Raw genomic sequence first — 12,499 nt, forward strand, 5'->3', positions numbered from 1 at the left:
GAACTCACAGAGATCCGCCTGCCTCTGCCTCCTGAGTGCTGGGATTAAAGGCGTGCGCCACCACCGCCCAGCTTTTCTGTTGATTTTTAAGGCCAGATGCTCTAGCACTTGGTGTTATCTTATAAAATTATAAAATACTTTACACATAACAGGTAGGCAGAGGGGAAGGGGTGCTGGAGTGATCACCCAGAGGTTAGGAGCACTGATTGTTCTTCCTGGGAAGTAGGGTTCTTCTAATACCTCCAGTTCCAGTGATTGTGGTACCCTCTTTTTGACTTTGGCGGGCACTGCGTGCATGTGGTGCACAGACTCACATATAGGCAAAATACCTACACACATAAAAAAATAAGAAACAATTTTTAAAAGGTAAATAATAACATGCTAAGCACCCCACCTGCCTCTAAACCCACAGTATTAGATACTAGCCGTTTGAAGTATTTGCCTCCCATGACTTTAGATGAAACGATGAACTCCTCCACAGTTCTGTCTCTTTTCACCACTCCAAAGTTAGCCATCAGCATGGATTTCGGGCTTGTCATTTGATCTCTGCCTGATGCTATGTATTTGTGTACTGTAAATGTCAGTGAGCTAATGTTTGTCGTCGTTCATGTACATGTGAACGGTTTCACACACGCTGGGTATTACGTTGCTCGTTGCCATTGCCACTCAAAATGATGTTTCTGAGATTTAGTCATGCAGATACAAAAAGATTTATATCATTCAGCTATCACAGATATCCAGTGCATAATAACTTTATAAATTATTTCTCCATTTTACTGTTGATTAACTTTGAATTTGTTTCCATTTTTCTCTACTGAAAAATGATGCTGAAAATATTCTTTCGTATATGCTTCCATTTTGTTTTAATTTTCTTTATTCTTGAGGTATATGATGAAATATTATCATATTTACTCGCATTTCCCGCCTCTAACTCCCGTCATAACTCTCCAGTCATGTCCTCCTCTCAAATATTCTCCTCCCAAAGTCATGGTCTCTCTCTTTTTTTAATAAGCCTCTAAGTCTAGTAGTTAACTCTGCCTATAAGTGCATGGATGTAAGACCATTTCAAGAAAGAAATATATATGCATAGATAGGTAGATAGATAGATAGATAGACAGACAGACAGATAGATACATAGATAGAGATGTTAGATAGATAGATAGATAGATGATAGATAGATAGATATATAGATAGATGATAGATAGATAGATAGATAGATAGATAGATAGATAGATAATAGATAGGATAGACAGACAGACAGACAGACAGACAGACAGACAGACAGACAGACAGAGTTAGAGCCTATGACCAGTGGTTTCTTTGCTACTGCAATATTGTTATCATCAAGAGCTTTTAATTGGCACTGTTTCTCCTACATTCCCATAATATTGATTTAGTCTGATATTGGACTTGCCAATCTAAAATTTGTGAATGGCTTTTACTCAAAATTTTAATGAGTACCTGGCTGATCGGCAGTGAAGCTGAGTATCTTCCCGACTTTCTAGAGTTTTCCCAAAGAGAATGTTACCAAATATCCTATTTCTTACGAATGTGATATTCTTCGTGGGCTTCTGGTACTGGGTCTTCACAGTTCAACTCGTTTCCCTTATCTTCGTCCATTCTGGGACTTAACTTTCTCTATGCTTTGGAGAAAGGATCAGAACTATTGCTTGGATTCATGGATTTGAGAAAAACTAGTCTGTCTCACACATGCTTTTAATTATTAAGGTATTTTAAATTTAATTTTAGTGTAGTAATATTGGATATCACAGTATATTTCAGAGCATATTTATTTACTTGTGCATTCTATGACTTATTTAAGGAACTTCTTTCCTACTCAAGGCTGTAAAGTTAGTTTACACATTTCCTTCTATGAGGGGGAGTATTTATTTTGCTTTTTGTAGTCAGGAAGTAAGAAAAAAATATAATTCTTCAAATAGTTAGAAACTTGCTCAACTTATTGAGTAAGCTTATTTCTTGGATAGATTTGTTTTTTCATGAACTGTTACAGAGCTAATAGGTTGGAGTTAAAGATACCATTTGTGGGGCTGGAGAGATGGCTCATGATTAAGAGCACGTACTGCTCTTTCAGAGCACCTGGGTAGATTCCCAGCACCCACACAGAGAAAGCCAAGAACCAACTTTAATTTCGGTGTCAGGAAAGTAAGATTGCACTAGAAGCACCTGCACTCACATGTTCCTGCCTGTACACAGACGCACACATATACACATAATTAAAATGATTTTAAAAATTCATTTGTAACTGATATATTAGATGGCAGAATGTCACATTAAAAGTACAGAGGGCTGGGAAGATGACTCACTGGAAAAAACACTTGCCATACAAACCTGACACGCTGAATTTAGATCCCCAGAACTCCACAGAAGCCAATACTGTACACAGGGTCTATAAACCTAGGATGTCCTTATGTGGAGATGGGAGGCAGAGACAGGGGAACACCGGAAAATTTGTGAATCAACTAGTCTAGATCACACACTGACAAAACAAACACACATACACTCTCACATCTCTCTCTCTCTCTCTCTCTCTCTCTCTCTCTCTCTCTCTCACACACACACACACACACACACACACACACACACACACTCATGCACACACAATATATAGAGATAGATTATAAATTATCAGTACAAATATAGCTATGAGACTTTATAATTATTAAAATGTTTTAAAAGATAAAGAAAGAAACCACAAGAAAAATAACAAATGTAACAAAAATATGTCTTACTTGGTAATTCTAATATAAAATAATATGACTGAATTAGACAAAACACAATAGCCACATTAAAATGTTAATGGGCTTCACCTACCTGTTAAAAGAAAGTGATTATTTTTGAAATAATCAAAAAAGACACACTTAAATGGTGATTCCAAATGACTAGAAGAAGAAAGGGCTGGGCAAATATTTGCCAGTTTAACAGAAGCAATAACAAAATGGGAATCATGACTGTAAGAGCAGCTGAGGACTTTTCAGTCCTGGGAGTGTTATGCCAAATAAGAGTGTGCCTCAAACCTAAACATATTCCACAATGGAGAGATATCGGTTATATGTTCATGAAACAACACAGAAATTATCTACATAAAACAGGAACAGCAAGAGATTTAAGAAGGAATAATAAGATATTTTAATAAACCGCTCATCAATTGGTCAAAAGAATGTACAATGTGTAAAGAATCCAATCAATGCCATTTGGATTATATGTGTATGTGTGTGTGTGAGTATACATATGCATATATGTATGTAGAAGAGAGAGAGACAGAAAGAGAGAGAGAACACTAGCACTCTGGTACTAGAGAAGACACCTTCTAAAGAACACATGTCTGTTCTTAAGATGAGTCCATGCTGTGTTGGCAATAAGTCTTGATGCCTGCAAAGTTTTTTCCATCTTTTCTTCTTTTTCAGAATTATCTAGAGTCACAGTCCCAAGTGCCTAGTGAAGCATGAGTAAACAGGGTGAAGGGAATACCAATGCAAAGTGATCCACTGATAAGGAGAACAACTGTGGAGATGGCCAGAGGAAAACAGAGAGCGTGGAGGACGAATAGATGTCTAACTGAGAACAGCAGCAGACTCCTACGTTGGAACAGGGTATGGCAGTAACAATGGAGATCTAAAGTGTCTCTTGTAAGAGGAGGCCGCTTGTTGGTACCCAGCTGCTTAGCCCTGAAATAATCACGCAGAAACTGTATTAATTAAATGACTGCTTGGCCCATTAGCTCTAGTTTCTTATTGGCTAACTTTTACATATTAATTTAACCCATTTCTATTAATCTGTTTATTGCATGTGGCTGTGGCTTATCGACTAAAGTTCCAGCAGCTGGTCTCTGGTTGGGCTACATGGCTTCTCTCTGACTCTGCCTTCTTTTTCCTAGCATTTACTTTAGTTTTTCCCACCTATCTCTATTTCCTGTGCAGGTTTAAGACAGTCCTTTATTAACCAATGATATTTACAGCATACAGAGGGGAATCCCACACCAAGTGTCTAAAGCAAAAACCTGTGAGCCTACACCACACACCTGGAGACAAGTGGTTTCCAAAAACCAAGTCCAAAGAACTGTTTCAGACATGATAAGGCAGAAGGAACTCATCCCTGGCAGGAGGGGTTCCTTCACGTATAAGGCATAACACCAGCTGTGAATCTGGGTGCACATGAAGGAATGAAGACCAGCAAAGTAGAAATGCCCAAGAATAGCGAGTTGAATGTGAGTCTCCAAAATATATGTGCTTACTCCGTTTCTAGAAACTGAATAGTACCTTATTTAGCAAAAAGACCTTTTAGTATAATTAAGGATCTCAAGTCCATCCTGAACATCTCTGTGGATTCTAAATATAGCAGCAACTGTCTCTTTCAGTGTGAGGCAGAGAAAACTGGACAAAGATGGACATCAACAGGTACATAGAGGGGGTGAAGACCAAGGAAAGTCTTAGAATGCTGAGGCCACAGTCAAGGGATGTCAGAGTTGGGAATATTCTGAATCCTCTCTTCCATTTGACACACATAAATTCCTTAACAGTGGACACCTCACTTTGCCCACTGGATGTGCAGAATCCCAGAGCTCATCTGTCCTTTCTAACTCTATTGTAGGACCCTATCACCAGATGTCTTCCTATCCTCTGACCTCCTGACCTCCTGGCTGCTGGTCACACTGTTCTACTCTTGACTTCTGTGAGAGCAATGCCTTTACTTTCCACTTAGGAATTGCTCTATACCCTTGCTGAGATGAGCAGGCACACACCTTGACCCGTTTTACTGCCTGTTTTAAATGGGAGTCACAGGTAGAGTTGTTTTGAAATACTCTTTTGGTACACTGTGAAGATGTGTATCTGCCAAGGCACCTTCTGATTTGTTTAATAAAGAGCTGGGTGGCCAATAGCTAGTCAGGAGAGGATGGGTGGGACTCTGGACAGAGACAGAAACTCTGGGACAGAATCAGAGAGGCAGAATTCACCAGCCAAACATGGAGAAAGTGGGACATACTGTACTGAGGAGAGGTACCAAGCAATGTGACAGGGCATAGATTAATGTAAACAGGTAAATTTAAGTTTTAAGAGTTATTTGGGAACAAACCTAAGCTAAGGCTAACCTTTCATAATTATTAAGAAATCACCATGGCATTATTTGGGAGCTGGCTGCCCAAAAGAAAGTCTGTCTACAGGTTGTTACCATGTATTTGGGTCTCTTTGTGCCTTTTTCTTGTATAGTTCATCATACTATATATTCATATTTCTTGGACATCAAGTTAAAAGTATGAATTTAATTGTAGACTTGATTTTAAAAAAAATATGTGGCTTCCTAAGCTTCTAATGTATAATTGATCATTTGACCTTAGACTCTCAACCATATGCCACTTGGAACCAAGGAACTGAAGCTACCAAGTTTACAGCCCTTAGAATATCTCTTCCCCAAATAAATTCTCTGTAGCCTGGGGTTGGGGGCAGAAATCAATTCTGGTGTAAACTGAGCATACAGTCAAATTGCTGACTATGTTGAATTGTGGACTGTGGAAAGAGCTCACTGAAACTAACAGCTAACAGAAAGTTCCATTTGCTGCTCTGAGTCCCAGCACTGGGCAAAGAGCAGCATCCTTGGGGTGGGGAGCTATGACAAGATGCCTGAGTCAGCCCAGCTGTCTGGCAAGGGCCATGAGGTCAGCCAGGGATTTATGGTGACAGACTCCATAACAGCTGAGTCCTCTGCAAAAGTGAAACCAAAGGGCAGGGGCACAGTGTGTTCTGGGCTTGATAAGCCCACAGGCCAGTCTGCATTTTAGCATACTGCCTCTCTGACTGAGCTCCTGAATGTCTGATGGATCTTCTTACTAGATTACAAAGTCTGCCACTGACTGGCATGAAAGGAAGATGTTCTGTTTCTCCGTTTCCAAAAGACTAGTAGGTGTGCTTTATTTTAAATTTAAATTTATTCTCCTGTCATGTTTTCCTTTTAATTTTAATTTGCTGTTATCATATTTGTGTGTGTGTGTGTGTGTGTGTGTGTGTGTGTGTGTGTGTGTGTCCGTGTGTGCACGCTAAAGTGCATATATCTCCCAAGACCAGAGGATAGCTCTTGGGAATTAAGTTTCTCCTGTCATAGGTTCTGGGTATCAAACTTAGGCTATCAGATTGCATGGAAAGTGCTTTTACCTACTGAGACATCCTGCCAGCCTTTTCGTCATGCTTTCTTAAACTTTGAAGCATACTGACCCTCTTAGTCATGAGTTCCTAGTAGATGCTAAGGTGTTCAGTTGTCATTCAACATCGACAGCTTTGCTCAGACTGCCAACACCATCTTCACACTGGGTTCAAGTTTACTACTTTTATTCTGCCAACATGTGGTTTCTAAAAGTATCTTAAACATTTTTTTTTGGTAAAGGCGAGACCCACTTTCAAGGAGAGTAACGCTCCAGTTCCTAAATAATATTTCACAGAATGCTAATTCTGTTGGCTGTTCATTGAAATCAGCTAAAAAAGGAATTTGTGTCTTAAAAGAAATGGGGCAAAATGCAAAATTAAATGAAGATAAGCTTTTAAAATTTTTACTCAAGGAACTGCTAGTTCCTTTAATACTCAGATGTGTAGTGTGATTCAAGACACATTCCCTACGTTTCATCTTTCAAGGCTCATTGGATGGTGGAAACTTCTTTTCCCATGTTCACTTTAGAAGGGGTAGACCCCTCTGTGGGAAATGCCAATAAAACCCAACAGCCTATTCTTCAAAGTTGTACGATGCTATTAAGCAGAATGATATTTTGCATTTGTCAGACAGTCTATGTGTTCTTTACTCTCAGAGACCTAAAGAACTATTGTTTCTAATGCCCCTGGTGTAGGAATCTGCACTATACCGTGTGCACTGATACACCTGTGAATCTAGAATAGCAAGCCTGGTACATGGCTGAGTAGCCTAGAACCTTCCAAGGAAGGTGGACCCATATGAGCATGAGTTTGGGCTTGTATTGTTCTCTTGCTTTGGAAGGAGGCATGGGGTACTATTTATGAATAGAGAGAACAAGAACACCTTGGGAGAAGCAACCGAGGTTGGCACTCTGGAGAGAGCTTGGCTACCTGGCAGCTAGGTACATGTGGGTGAGAATTTGTGAAATGCAATCTCCAGCTCAATGAGAGATCTTGGTTGGTAGAGAACTTTCACACTGCAGGTGGGAATTGAAGCCACGAGGACGTTTATAGTACCCAATCGAGAGCCCGTGTAGCAAACGTGCAAAGAGCTGAAGAGCTCTCATGTTTAACAAGAGGACTGGAGAGGGGGCCAGAAAGCACAAAGCAATTTTCAACAAATACCTAGTGAATGAAAATAAATGAAACTTGGCCTGAGAGATGAAAATACACCAGGAGAGAATAGCACTAGGGAGGAACAATAGAGGTTTATGAGGTCGGGAGACGCTGGTCAACCGCAGCAGTGTTAAAGTAGGTCAAGGGCCACAGCCAAAACATAAATGGGGCATGTCTCTCTCTCCCCTAACTACTGGCTTCTTTTTAGTCCTTCTGGGATCCCACGCCCCTCCCTGAGAGCCCTATGGTTAAAATTGCACTGTCTTAATCTCTCCGCTGCTACATCCATTTTCTGCTTCAACTAAAGTCTGAGCCTCTGGTTTCATTTCTAGCTTCTTGCAAGACTGTAGCTAGTTGCAAGCTTCCTCAGGGGAAGGGGGTTGTTCTACATCTCAATTTTTCTCAGACCCAAAGATGATTATGGAAAACTCCTTCCTTATCCCATGATCATCACAATAGCAAAGCCACTGGCACCCAAATTCAGTTTTGCACCTTTAGCTCACGTTCACCATTGTCCCTGGTGATTTCAGTGTCCCCGTCAACGACACCTTTAGCCTTGAATCCACTTCTTTCCATCCGTGATTCCATCATTTACCCATACTCTACTCTTGCAGGCAACGCGGTGGCTCACCCTGGGTTTTATGATGGCGGAGAATCTCCCATTCATGATCTCCTGAGCTCACAGCCCATGGTCCACAGTCACCACCCTCTCAGCCTCTTTCTCTTGATTTCTCAGCCTCTTGGTGAAGCCCGTCTCTGAATAGGAGCTTACAGGGTAGTTTTGAGGTCCAAGACATACTTCTTGGAACCTGGCCCCCTGCTCTCCTTCATGTCTTCTTCTGCTCCCCTTGAAAACCTGCTAAAATATTAATTTGACAATGACATCAGTCTATTAATTTCCATTCACTGGTTTCCCAATCCCTGTGGAGCAAAACCTTACAGCAGGCCATAGGGGACCCTTTGTAATCTGGCCTCCCTTTACTCCTCCAGTATCTCACTTTCCACGCCCTCCCTTACTCTCTACCCCAGCATACTTTACTGGGTTGCAATCACATATACAACATCTCCACCACTGCAGGAAAACCTCTCTCATCACCAACCACCATCTTCTGGCTTTGCTGTCTGGGCTTTACCCAATAGCTACTATCTACCACCTTGACCTTGATACACGCCGTGAAGCTACTGCATCCCAGGCAGGCAGCCCTCAGGCACAGATTCTGTGTGATTACAGTGCAATTTACTGTCTCTTTCACTGTTGCTTAGATGCCAACGTTTGGAGGGCAGATGAATATCTGCTCAGAGTGGAGGTCATCAATGTTTGATGGGTTAAAAAAATTATAGGATTTTTAAAAGTTGAGATAAAAATATTATTAGATATGTCAGATAATGAACTTGGATTAAAATCAGAGGTGGCCATAGAGATGACTCGCTGGATAAGGCAAGCACCTGTCATGAAAGCATAAGGACCAGAGTTGGGGTTCCTAGCAGTTAAATAAAAAGCCAGGTTGCAGTGACAGCCAATGTGTTAATCCACATGGGAGGTGGAGGCCCAGGATCCCCAGAGCAAGCTGACTAGCTAGACTAGCCTAATCGTCAAGCTCCAGGTTCAACAAGAGACCCTGCCTCAGGAAATAAAATTAAAAGTGACCAAGGAAATACCATACACTAACTTGAGGCCTCCACCTGTGTATATTTACAAGCATACACTCATATATACATTTGTACGAACACTACACAGATGCCAACATATACACACGCTGGTTGCACACGCCGGTTGCACATGCGCATGAGGACCACACACATACACATAAGCCCTCCATCCCTGAAAAATAACCCACATTCAAATCTACACCCACCGCTGTGTGACCTTGGCAAGCCATTCATAACATTGCAGAGTATTCCTTATTTAAAGCATTTGGGGCCAAGAGTGTTTCAGATTTGAAGACTTTGGAATCAGACATGTTTTCAAAGACTTGCAGATGAATACGTCCGATCGGAACGCTTAAAGACTAACGTGTGCCAAGATATGAGGCTCAAAAGTTTGGCATTCTGCGGCAGTCTGAGTTTCAGACTTTTAGATTATAGATTCTTAATATGGAGCCTCATTCATGGAGTGCTTACGGAAGGTCAGGCATGGTCGTGGTCAGATGCAGCTATCATTCAGCTATCATCCCCATGTTGTAGTGCCGTTAAATATCATGTCTCAAACCACAGACACAATGGAGTAAATGTGGGATTCAAACCTACTGTCCGGGCAGCCCTGAGTATCCCCGTGCCCTATGACCCCGATGCTTTAATCTGGCTCTGGCAGTACCTCCCAGCTCTTTAGTGGACTGTGGCACAGCGAAGCGCTTCTCAAATGTGACTTCTCATTATACGATAAGCCATTAATTCACCTTCCCTCCCTCTAATCTCCCCAAATCTAATCATTTGAACATGTTTAGCAGCTTAGAAGTAGCTGTTAAATAGAACGAAACTTCAACACGGGGCTGGAGCCAATTAGAGTTCCTGGGAAAGTTACCCTGCTCTAATTCATTATTAGTATCGTTATTATTATTTTTTTAAAAAGTCCCAAATTGTTCCTGCCTGGAAGACAGTGGGGCTCAGAACAAAGCTGTTCCTCCTCTGGGCTGGGGATGCCCTAATGGAGAAGAACTTCTGGAATAATCGGGTTGAGAGGTATTGTTACAGCGCTCCTAAGGGAGGCGCATGAGCCCTAATTGCTCTAGTCTGCTTCTGACTAGCCAGGGTACCTGAATTAAGCCGGCGAATTGAAATTTTCGGTGGAACCATCTGGGAAATCACCTTTAACCTTCCCAGTGCTCAGTCCAGCCCACTGCTCATTACAGAGGAGACCCTGTCACCCCACCTTCCTCACAGGAGCGTGTAGGCGTTTCTTTTTCTGCCACAGTCTGGCAGTGCTTTTGGAATGGGTGACCTAGAGGTGTGCAGCAGGCGGTGCCCTGGGCACCTGCACACAGGGACCTCAAATGCGCCCTTTAACATCGCCTGCTAGGGCACAGGGCTGAGTTTTGAATGAACCTTCTCGTTTCCACACTTACTGATTCTGTAGGACTTAGACTCCAACTACCGTCGCTTGGTGTGGCTAATTCACAGAGGAGAAGATGCCAAGAGCAGGTGCCGAGGAACGGAAGAGGGGCAACTGTAAGGTGTGAGGCCAATCCAATTCCAATTCCACGCACAGCGCCCTATTCTTAAATCACCCAGCAAACATTTGCTATGCGTAACTGCATGCCAAGTGCTATGGCAGGCGAAAGGCGGGTTAAGTTGAATTAAGCACCATTTCAGCCCTCGGGTGCTAGCCACCTGGAGAGAGAAAAGATGAATGGAGCATAGCAGTAGAACGGGATTAGTGCGGTGACAGATGGAAGTCGGACATGGAGTGGGCATCAAAATCAGAGCGGACTGGAGAGGCTTCTGGATGGGTGGGGATACAGCTAGGTTTTCAAGGGCAAGTAGGAATTTCAGAGCTGGAGAGATGACCCTGTCCTGGAAGCGTGAGTGTTTGGCTGTTGTGTGATGCCTGCTCACTAGACAGAGCCTGCGCGCAGGCAGAGGGGAGTCACAGACAGTCTAGAGTAGGGATGTGCTGTCCTGTGGCGATCTCTATTTCCCAGACGACTACACAGCCAACATCAGAGAGACCAGCAATGTCGTGTGTTATCTGAGGTAAGAGATGATTGAGAGAGGGACTGGAGAAAGATTACATTCCTTTGGGGTTTAAGCGATCAATTGATTGTGATTTTTGTGATTAGGTGTTTTGCCTGCAGCTATGGATGTGTGCCACATGTGCAGACTGGTGGAGAAGGGGGCATAAAACCCAAAGAAAACAAAGAGAAGAACAAAGGAATTGGATAAGTAGTCAATTATCGTTGCTTCATTCACTATAGCAAAGGATTTGAATCAACTTAGCTGTTCATCAATAGATGAATGGATATTGAAAATTGGAAGTGCGTGCGTGTGTGTGTGTGTGTGTGTGTGTGTGTGTGTGTGTGTGTGTGAATGCTCAACTCTAAAGAAAATAAAGTTTAAAAAAATTACAGGAAGACTGTTGGAATTAGGAAGTATAATATGAAGAGAGATCACACACAGTCCCAGGGAGAAATAGACTGCATATTCTCTCTCCCAAGCAGAATCTAAGAAATAATACATACATACACACACACATATGTGTGTATGTACTTATGTATGTATGTATGTACATGTGGGTATTACAGTATAACTCAAACAAAAGAGAACAAGAAAGGCTAAATGTAACATGACAAGGAAGGACCGAATGCAGGTAGAGAGCAGCAATGATGAAAGAGGATGTGTAATTATTTGTTTTTCTAGTTCTAATTCTGTCATGGGGTTTCAGGGTTAGTGGTAGATATGTGCTTACACTATATTAAGTACTGAAAGTATAAAATTTAATGTAAAGCACACCAGTTTCCATTTCAAATGCCAGTTCTAGCTATATGGAATTCTAACTGTGTAGAAGAAGTTCATTGAGTTGTATAGACTTTGGATCTGGTTAATTATGGTGTGTGATGTTTTTACTTAGTTGCAATTTTTATAATAAAGTCTATAAAATTAAAAAGAAAAAGCCGTGAGAATAAAGGCTTTAAGTAAACCTACATAAAACTGGCCTCTCAAGCCAGTATCTTGCTGTGGTTTCTTCATTTCCTTGGGTAATCCATCCACAACCACACAAACATCTACATGTCAAAGACACACGTACACACATACATTGACCTGTTAAAAGAATGTTCTTATCATCTCTACTTTGTAGGCCAGCAAATAGAAGCATGGGAGTTAATGGCCCACAGCCATGTAAGTGTTAAATGACTGACCCAGAGTTTGAGCACAGTAGATCTTACTAAACCAAGCTCTGTGCATATAACCTCCATGTCAAACCATCTTCAGTGACAAGAAAGAAAGAAAGAAAAAAAAAAGATCTTAAGTGTCTTTTGGCCATTTGAACTTCTTCTGTTGAGAATTCTCTGTTCAGCTCTGTGCCCCATTTTATAATTGGGTTGATTAGCCTTTTACGGTCTAGTTTCTTGAGTTCTTTGTATATTTTGGAGATCAGACCTTTGTCAGTTGTGGGGTTGGTGAAGATCTTCGCCCAGTCAGTGGGTTGCCTTTTTGTCTTAGTGACAGTGTCCTTTGCTTTACAGAAGCTTCTCAGT

Source organism: Microtus ochrogaster, unplaced genomic scaffold, assembly GCF_000317375.1.
Source record: "Microtus ochrogaster isolate Prairie Vole_2 unplaced genomic scaffold, MicOch1.0 UNK24, whole genome shotgun sequence".
NCBI classification, from domain to species: domain Eukaryota; kingdom Metazoa; phylum Chordata; class Mammalia; order Rodentia; family Cricetidae; genus Microtus; species Microtus ochrogaster.